A 9,813-nucleotide genomic window follows, 5' to 3' on the forward strand; every position below is an offset into this window, starting at 1 on the left:
TTGAGACAGCATATGAGTCAAATTTCCCCCGTTTGCCTTAGTACTAGTTTTAATTTTATTGTTATTATACTTTAGTAATCATTTTTGAAATGGCAACTGAGCGGTGTACTATTTTCAATAGAAAGAAAAAAAAAGGCCTAGTGTTTTATGTGCGTGCTTATATGTGTCGCTCATCGCATAATTTTGAAATGAGGCGGGCTGTGCTCGAATGAGGGTCCATACTTTATTTATTTGTCGTATTTCACCCGACTCGAGTTTTGGTCCCCTCTGTTATTTCTGTGGCCAAAATTCCAATTTATGTTAGTCAACTATACCGTACGGGAGCTGTATAGTTAAGAAAGACAGATAGTTAGAAATAAGCAGAGGTGTTGTGTTTGTTTTTGTGTTTTGCATGTACTAGTTTTCCATATGGTGTATTTTTCTTAGGCTCTTTTAAGGGCCTTTCCACTTCGCGTGACGCCATGTGATATAGCCCCATTACGTCATTACCTTTTACTTTCCCCATACAGATACCCTGTCCTTTTGTATATTTAAAGGTAAGGAGAATATTCCCTAAGGATTATTTGATACTTATATATAAACACATGCAAACTAATAAGTATTTAACGATATATTAGCCACCTCCAAGGAGATCAAGGTGGGAACGAGGTATTAGCCCGCGTTTGCGTTAGCGCTCGTAATTCTCATGATTGAGAAGAACAAGGTTATGCTGCACTGAAATCCATGTACCTGCTACAGATTGCAGATTTACAGAGAGAATGCAACCTCTGCCACGTCTATCAGAGCACAAGCAGTCTTCAACAGCACAAATTATCAAGAATCACCAATTATTAGTAAACATGTTATTTGTATTGCTAACTCAGTATACAGTAATACTGAAAGGGATGTACATTTCTGACCACACTTTCTGCTGTTTCCATGATTTTACTCTTAAAAAGCAGTACTGGTTTACTCATGTTAAAATTTTGCTCTGTTGCAAGAGCAACTAATAGAGCTCCACTTTTCATTATTGTTTACCTTTCTTGTTTAGCAAAGGCATCTGCTCCAATTGTATTTTACACGATTGTGTTATTGAGTAATGGTTAAGGTGTTGCTTATCATTTCAGCTTGGTAAAACATGTAAGGGAAATGTAAAAAGCATATTACAGATTGCTTCTGATTGCTGATTAAACTTAAATGATGGCAGCCAGATTAATTGCTATTCAATTAAAACATACATGGGACACAGGAAGGCACTTTCTAAGTGGGATACTCACCCATTGATGCAGTGTAGAATTTTCTTATCATTTAAATATGAAGTCTGTGAAATCAATGTACATATATTTTTTTTAAACTGCCTTCCCTGGGTACTATTTATGTTCAAATGGAACAGCCCTAAAAGTAAAGCTTAAAAATATGGAACATGTAGTGAATAAGCTAAAATTGAATGAATCTTGGTGGGGGGAGAGCTCCACTATTTAAATAATTAGATTATCATGTGTGCATGCTTTATATCTTGTACTTGTGTCAGTAATTAGCTTAAAGCACTAAATATGTATATATGTTCATAAATATATGAAACATGAACAGGCATCAAACCATGGGCAATAATTGTTTGTCCAAAGAGTATTCACATAAAATATTTCGGTCGCTATCTGGGTAGAAAGTAGTTGCCTATGGGCACGAAACGGTGGGTAGTGGATGTGTTCCTCCTGTCAAGTAACAAAGTGAACAATATGTACATGCATGATAGAATGTTGCCTTTGCAACAATAAACCACTTTTGGATACCATAAATTTTATCTATTGATTTTCTAGAAAAATGACATCCAAATGACCAATGTTTTGTGGTGAAAATTTAGTCTGATAAATTTCCCAGAAACATTGTTCTTTTTTGGTAACAAAAATCCATTGTGTATAAAACATGTACACTGTTGTTTCATAATTTACTTACCTAGTTTAACATGTTTTAAAATGTATATATTTTCTGTATTCAGTCCAAACATTGTCATTGAGATTTTCTAATTGTGACTGCAAGTCATTTGCAATTGCAAATTGTACAGTTCATTAATGTAAGAGTACAGTATACGTGTTAAGTGTTTCACCTGAACTTTTTAAATAATGGTACAATGTACCTCTGCAAACAAAATATGTGGGCGCAGATGAAAATTACTGAGGTACATTCCTTGTAAGTGTAAATTTTCTTTTCAGTAAGTATACAGTATTTGGCTTTTAATTGCTTTATAGACTTTAAAGCTCTACACAGTAATGTAGTGAAAGTTACATTGAGTGTTTGCAAATGAATAATTGAGGAATTAAGCTTTAAAAAATGTATTCCCAATAAATGCAGAAGCTGTACTCCAATTTTACCATTATAAATATTTAGAATTGGATTTTGTCACAGCCACCATTATTTGGCTTCCCTGGACACTGAAAGGCTTTTTCCAAGCCTACAAATGCCTACCATGTCTGTCCTTTAGGTCTACAACAGTGATTTAAATGAATGACAAGTTGTAATGCATTCTTCATAATTTGCTACCATTTTATTCAGTATATACTTTAATAATATTCTCAGGTAGATAAGATGCTGTACATAAAAGATGCCTTGCTTTTCAAAAACTTTTTATCAGTCTCCCACCTCCATTGACCCCCATTGTGTTCCAAATGTTTTTCAAGAATTTACACATCTGGACAGCTTCTGACGAATGTTAGAGTTATATTGTGATTTGTAAACACCATTAATTTCGTTGTAACTATAATTAAAATTTATATACTAAGAAGTTGCATTTTTGGTGCTTGAGTTTTTGCATTTAAATAAAGACTTGTTTCACATGTTAAGAGGCCTTGTAATAAGTATTAAGGAAAGAAATGAAAAAATTGCAATGTTTGTCTTAGTTATATTTGAAATCTTTCTCCTTGCATGATTTCAAATTCATTTTGTATTCAGATGTTGTGGTCTTTAATGTTTATGTGTGAAATAAACAAAATTAATAAAACATTTAACATCATACAGTATTTCTTTTATTACTTGCATGTACATAAGACCATACTTATAGGCCACACATTGTCATAATTCTAAGCATCCACAATACGTTTCTTCAAATAGGGAAATAATTGAATCAAAAGAAATTATTTTATTTGACTTATCTGTTTCCGTCCTAGATTGTATATCTACTGTCTTCTCACAATTACCTTCTCACAATTATCAGATGTATTTTTATCATTAAAATTAAAATCAGTATTAGTCTCTATATATAAAGTGCACAGGCCAAGACATAAAATTAATAATGGGAAATGATAATTAAGGCGAAATATTTTCCTTTCGTTAAATTATTATCCATTTCAGGAGTTCAGGAGGTGTATGTATATACATATATATATATATATATATATATATATATATATATATATATATATATATATATATATATATATATATATATATATATATATTACAAGACTTTCAGCCAATGTGGGCATGTGAGAAAGCCTGCCAGTAGCTTCTCGTGGGTCGGTGGTTCTTTCCGGGGTTTTCCGGGTTCTTCCTCCACCATTAATACTGGCCGCCATGTATAGCCTATCGTGCTGAAAAATGGCGTTAAACCCCACAACAACAACAACAACATATTACAAGACTACTATTTTCTCAGACTGCTCTGGTGGTCTGGTTGCCCAGTGTCGGGGTAATGTAACCGAGAGGGATATCATGCCACATGCCTGCATCATGATGCCCCAGTGCTTGACACCACTATAAACAGGCCCCTGGTGGCTGATTGCTGTAAGACATCACAAGCTCTGGGTTTATACACACTCATTAATATTACCAACACATAAGGCCCATAAAGCTAAAGAAACCCGAATAACTCACAGAAACCTGGGTAACTGTCATTATATTCCATCGCTATTGAATTCCTACATTTGTATCATAGGAATTATGGTAAATAAAGGGTACTGAATTAATTGGAGTGAGAACCTCAGCTGATTTCTTTACCTTCTCACATATCATTCTACCATTATTGTTTATATTCCCCACCCCACCCCAACCAGCACTTCATAGACAAACTAATTTTTTGCATTATGTTTGTTTGGTAGTTGGCTTGCATAACTATAAAAAAAATCCCATGCTAAATTCACAGACAATAATTGCATTTGGTTTTTTTCCTCTCCAGTTCAGTACAGTTACAAATGTAGAAATGGCTAAAAAAACAGCACACTCCCTTCCCAACCCCACCCCCGAGTTGAAACTACGAAACCGTAACTGTCTATTTCTCACAAGTGCGGGTCCTGTATTGAGGAAAATACGTTGTTTATTTCAGCAGCTTCATACAATGTATATATGCTGACTTTCATGCTGAGAACAGGAGAATGACTGAAACATGAAGGCAATCAACATGCTAACAGACTTAAGACTGAGAAAATATTTGTTGACTAAGTGAATGACAATGACATTAATATCAGTCAAGTAGAACAAGCAATTGTGGTTGTTTGCTAACTGAAAGAGGCTTGAGGATTTATTAAACAAACTAAATGTTTCATAGAACTAATGCCATGTTTGTGTGATGTAACACATCTAATGGAACAAATTTGCCAGAAACATCCATATGATTCAGGGAAGACAGATTCTTAAACATTTCTTACAGCATCTGCGTAAAACATTAATATTTAACTGGGACACATGCGGCCAAAGTTCAGTCCCATCAGTGTTTGCATTGACTTAAAGAAGAAGGCTTACATCTTTCCTTCAAAATACTTAATACACTTCATGGTGAGCTACCATTGTTGTAATAATGACATTAGTGGTTAAGCAAAGAAGAAGTTTTGAAAGGATGCATAAATCATCTTCCAATAATAAAAATCTCTTTTAACCTAAATAGAAAGTTAACATAAACAAGATGCCAATTAGTTCTTTTAAGAGCTTGTTAAACACCAAAAATTACATTGTACACAAAATATGATAACAGTGTAACATGTAAAGGACACATACAATGCAAAACCCCGGAAAGAACCACCAACCCAAGAGAAGCTACTGGCAAGCTTTGCCCCATACCCACATAGGCTGAATCCGAGACTCAAACCTACGCAGACAGAGGTAACTAGTATGCACAAGTACTACTACTACTACTACTAACAATAATACTATAATAATAATTGAAATCCAAGTATTTTGTTAGTCTGGAAAAATGTATCAATGGAAAATACCACGTACTGTGACAAAAATGCTTAAAAAAAGAATACAGGTGAAAAATAGCACAAGTCGATTCATTGCAGAAAAACTGAGTTTTCTGAGCTTTCTTGAATCGTTTTGCAGTTACATTACGATTAAGCTGAACAGGCAGACTATTCCAGAAATTTGGGCCCTGGTAATGAAAAGGATGCTTTCCAATGTATTTTAATCTAACGTTGGGAATAATGATGATATGAATACAGGAGATGAATGCAAGTGTCTGGAACGTCTGTATACACGATGAACTTAACAATGTACTTAGGGTTTGACATAGAAAATGTTGTAATAGAGAAGTCGTTTTTATTTAATCCTTGATATAACCAGAAGCCTGTGAAGGATGCCACGCATAGAAGATAAGTACTCACTGATAGGTTTTCATTGACAAAATAAAGAGTATTTTGCACCTTTTTGATATTTTTTTAAAACTATGTACTGGGGTAAAAGCAGAGAGACTTGAATAGAAATAATCAAGTAGAGAATTTAAAAATGCATCTCGAGGAGATGAATCCAGTGATACATTGCTAATGAAAATCAGTTGAGGCATTTGTGAGAAAATTGTGTTCTTGTGACAGGGTTAGGGTTACGGTTTTCCGTTAGTAACGTACGAACAGAGTACCATTTTGGATGCCGTATTCACTGAAATACTTGTCTAATGGAGTCCAGTTGAAAGGTATTTCGTTCATGAAAATTGGTGGAATGGTTTATGAGAAAATTGAATTCTTGCGATTTCCCATATGTTTATATTGGTTATGGTTAGGGTTACGGTTTTCTGGTATAACGTACGAATGGAATCGGCAATTTTAATGCGCTTTTTGCTTCAGTATGTGTCATAGAGCCCGATAGATAGGTATTTCTTTCATGAAAATCGGTCAAGTGCTTTGGGAGAAAATTTGATTCTTGTGATTTCCCTTATGATTATCATAGGTTAGGGTTAGTGATGCAGTTTTATGATGATACGTAAGAAGGGACCCGGCGATTTTTATGGTCTTTTCACTGCAATATGTGTCTCAGGAGCCCGATATATAGGTACTTGGTTTATGAAAATCGGTCGAGATATTTGGAGCAAAAATTAATTTTTTGTCATGTTGTGTTAGGATTTACGGTTACCCATTAAGTAACTATTTTCTCAAGATCTTGGGAATTTTTCAAGCAGTTTGCTTTGCTTGAAATGCCTTGGGTAAACCTATGTAAAGATGGTGCGTATGTCTTTCTGTGACCTGCAGCACCCCTTATAATGCGAAATGAGTGTTTGGTATTGTAGTGAGCAGACGGATCATGGGAGTTTTATGATACCTGTATCCAACGATGGATCTTAAGGAGATAAATCTAGTAATACTTTGATGAGATAGAGAGCTTGATTTTTTGGCTAAGTTATAGCCTTTCCAATAAACATCTGACTAAGTCATTTTTAGATGAATTTTGTCTTTTTCGGTGAATATTTTGGTAACCCCATTGAATTGCTTGCTGACGTTGGCCCAACCAGATGAGCCCAGTAAATACGAATGCTGAGACACATAGCTTATGAAGGTAGCTTGAGGGCTTATGGAGTTACTTGGATTCGAGTGACAAAACAGACCATGTACGACATAAATTGCAATCAAGTCCGCCTTCCAAACTAGCACCATAAAACGGTCTGCTGGAGGTAAAATGGCCAAGTTGCCATATCAGTATTTTCTGATTATCTCGAAACCGCCTTGGAATTTTGACATGCGGTTCGCTTTGCTAGATCGGCCTTGGTGAGACAAACATAAGGATGGTTCGTCCGCCTGTCTGCGACCTACAACGCCCCCATAATGTGAAACGAGTGTCTGGTACTAAGGTAGCGGACGGATCGTCGGAATTCTATGATACCTATGTCCAAAGGTGCGTCTTCATGAGAGTAAACCAACAATACCCCATTGGTGAGAACAGGTCGATGCATTCGTTAGAAGATCGGATTCTGGTGACTTAGGGCTAGGGTTTATGGTTAGGGTTATGTGCTTCTGGTAATAACGCAAGGACAATACGATTTGGATGCACTTTTTACAGCAATACGTGTCTCATGGAGCCCGAAAGAGCGGAACTTGGTTCATGAAAATTGTTTTTAGTAGTTTGGGAGAAATTCGGATTCTTGTGATTTCCCATCGATGTAGCATAGGTTAGGGTTAGGGTTACAGTTTTCTGTTAATAGACTACGAACGGATGGGGTGATCTGGATGCAATTTTACTATGATACATGTCTCATGGAGCCTGATTAATAGGAAGTTGGTTCATGAAAATCAGTCCATAGGTTGTGTAGGAAAATGGATTTTGTCATTTCGAGTTAAGGTAAGGGTTATCTGTGAAGTAACATCAATAATTCGGTAACTCGTGGAATTTTGTAATGTGGTTTGTTTTGCTAGATCAGCCTTGGCGAGGCCTAATTAAAAATTGTTCGTCTGTATGTATGTACAGAGCCCCCTATAATGTGAAATGAGTGTTTGGTGCTGTTTCGGGCGGACGAATCAACGGAGTTCTACGATACACATGTCGATTTTGTCATAAGAGGTTTCCTATGCTGGATAAAGGTAAGACTGTAATCATAGTCAATCATATGGAACTAAGTTTTATCCCTGGTATTGATGACACGTCAAGTACTAGTCTTGTTGGTGGTGTTTACACCAGTTACACGTATGCAAAGTTTTTGTTTTATAAAATTTCAATTAATCTGCAGATGATAATTCCTATTGAAAAATATGTAACATACAGGTAATGACCATTAAATGTTGTCTTCTACTAACATCTTCAACACTCCCAGGACTCAGGAATACGATGTTGTCAAGAATTTATTTGCATCGGTTACTTTAATATATATATATATATATATATATATATATATATATATATATATAAAATAAAATAAACTAGAGACTAACAGTCATACATATAATTATACTGTTATAAAGGATATACAATATATCAATGTAAATTATACAATTTTATATAGTGGATTAGCATTAAGTCCATTAGGATAGAGAGTATCTAACTTATGAATCCAGTACGTTTCTTTTATGAGTCTATTCGTGTCACCATGCACAATATCTATTGGCATGAAAGAAAAATCAAGTAGAGAGTGATTACTGGTGTTAAAGTGTGTTGAAACATTAAGGGAAAACTGAGGATCTCTATAATTTTTTATATGAAAGCGATGATTATTCATTATCTTAGAAACTTGTTGTAGTGTTTGTCCAACATATTTCTTGCTAGATATTTTACAGGTTATTAAAAGGGGCCCCGAGTGGCCGAGTGGTCTAAAGCGCTCTTCGTTACGGATCACTGCCATCTCACCTCTGTCTGCGGCGGTTCGAGTCACGGATTCGGCCAATGTGGTTATGTGAGAAAGCTTGCCAGTAGCTTCTCGTGGGTCGGTGGTCCTTTCCGGGGTTTTCCCGGGTTCTTCCTCCACCATTAATACTGGCCGCCATGTATAGCCTATCATGTGCTAAAAAATGGCGTTAAACCCCACAACAACAACAACAACAGGCTATTAAATAAATCACATCAGTTGATATGCAGTTAGTGTTATCGCGTAGAGAAAATGCCTCTTTTGTATTCGCACTACTGAAAGAAGTATTTTCTCTTATACTTGCACATTGAGAACACCGGTGTCTGTTACATTTAAATGACGAAAAGTGTATTTTTTTATTTTCTGTCTGTTTAGTTCTGACTAAAAAATCTTGCAAATTCTTGGGTCTTCTATAAGCGAGAACTGGTTTAATTTTGAAAAGTGATTTGATGCTAGTTTTATTGGATAAATTTAGGAGACTATAATATTTATTAATTATACGACCTATATTAGGTAATGAAGGATTATATTTTATTGTGAAAGGAATTACATCGCTCTCTATTTTACATTCTGCTATGTTTAAGGCCTCATGTTGAGTAAGATTAAAGGCTTTGTTCAGTGCAGAATCAATTATATATGGAGGATAATTTCTATTTTGGAATTAAGTTCGTAATTTATTCAAAGAATTTTGTAATTGACAATCATCTGAAATAATGAGTCGGTATCTTTTGGCCCGGCTATATGGTATACCGTTTTTACATGACTTGGGATGACATGAAGAATATTCTACATATTGGTGGATATTAGTTTCTTTGTGTGACGTTTGCACGCATTGGGGTGGGGTTCTTCCAATATAATTTAATTAAATTATGATGAAAGTTCCACCCTGGCTCGTGAGGTTAGAAAGTTAAATTAGTGACGAGGTAGATTTACAGCTCTGAACCACCAGTCAGCAATGCCGACGGTTAAATTATAGAGAACACGAAGATGAAATTCAATCAATAACAATTTAATAAATTTGATAATTTAAGACGATAACTTCCAATCACTCGTCTTTCCCTCAACCAAGTGACAGCCTAATTCATCCCGTGATTTACAGTGTGAGTTCGATTTTCCCCCTGTCCTTGCATCTACTCATCTATTTCTTCCCGCTAATTCCTTCCTTCTTTCCGTTTCTCGAATCCTCCTTCGTATCCGTTTCTCTCTGTACTATCTCCTCCTCCAATTTCGCTCCCAGACTTCAACTTCTCCTGACTTCTCTCCTTTCTTCTCCTTTCCTCCGTCTCTACTATCTCCTCCTCCAATTC

General features: G+C 35.5%; 1 long non-coding RNA gene across 1 annotated transcript; it reads left to right on the forward strand.

Annotated features, from left to right (window-relative positions):
• The first annotated feature begins 1,291 nt into the window (after positions 1–1,291).
• LOC149798036 (uncharacterized) lies at positions 1,292–2,986 on the forward strand. The gene is made up of 2 exons (XR_016421573.1): positions 1,292–2,233; positions 2,269–2,986. It is a non-coding gene; the product is annotated as an uncharacterized LOC149798036 (long non-coding RNA).
• Positions 2,987–9,813: the final 6,827 nt, after the last annotated feature.

Source organism: Sinohyriopsis cumingii, chromosome 6, assembly GCF_028554795.1.
Source record: "Sinohyriopsis cumingii isolate HCF-2022 chromosome 6, ASM2855479v2, whole genome shotgun sequence".
NCBI lineage: Eukaryota > Metazoa > Mollusca > Bivalvia > Unionida > Unionidae > Sinohyriopsis > Sinohyriopsis cumingii.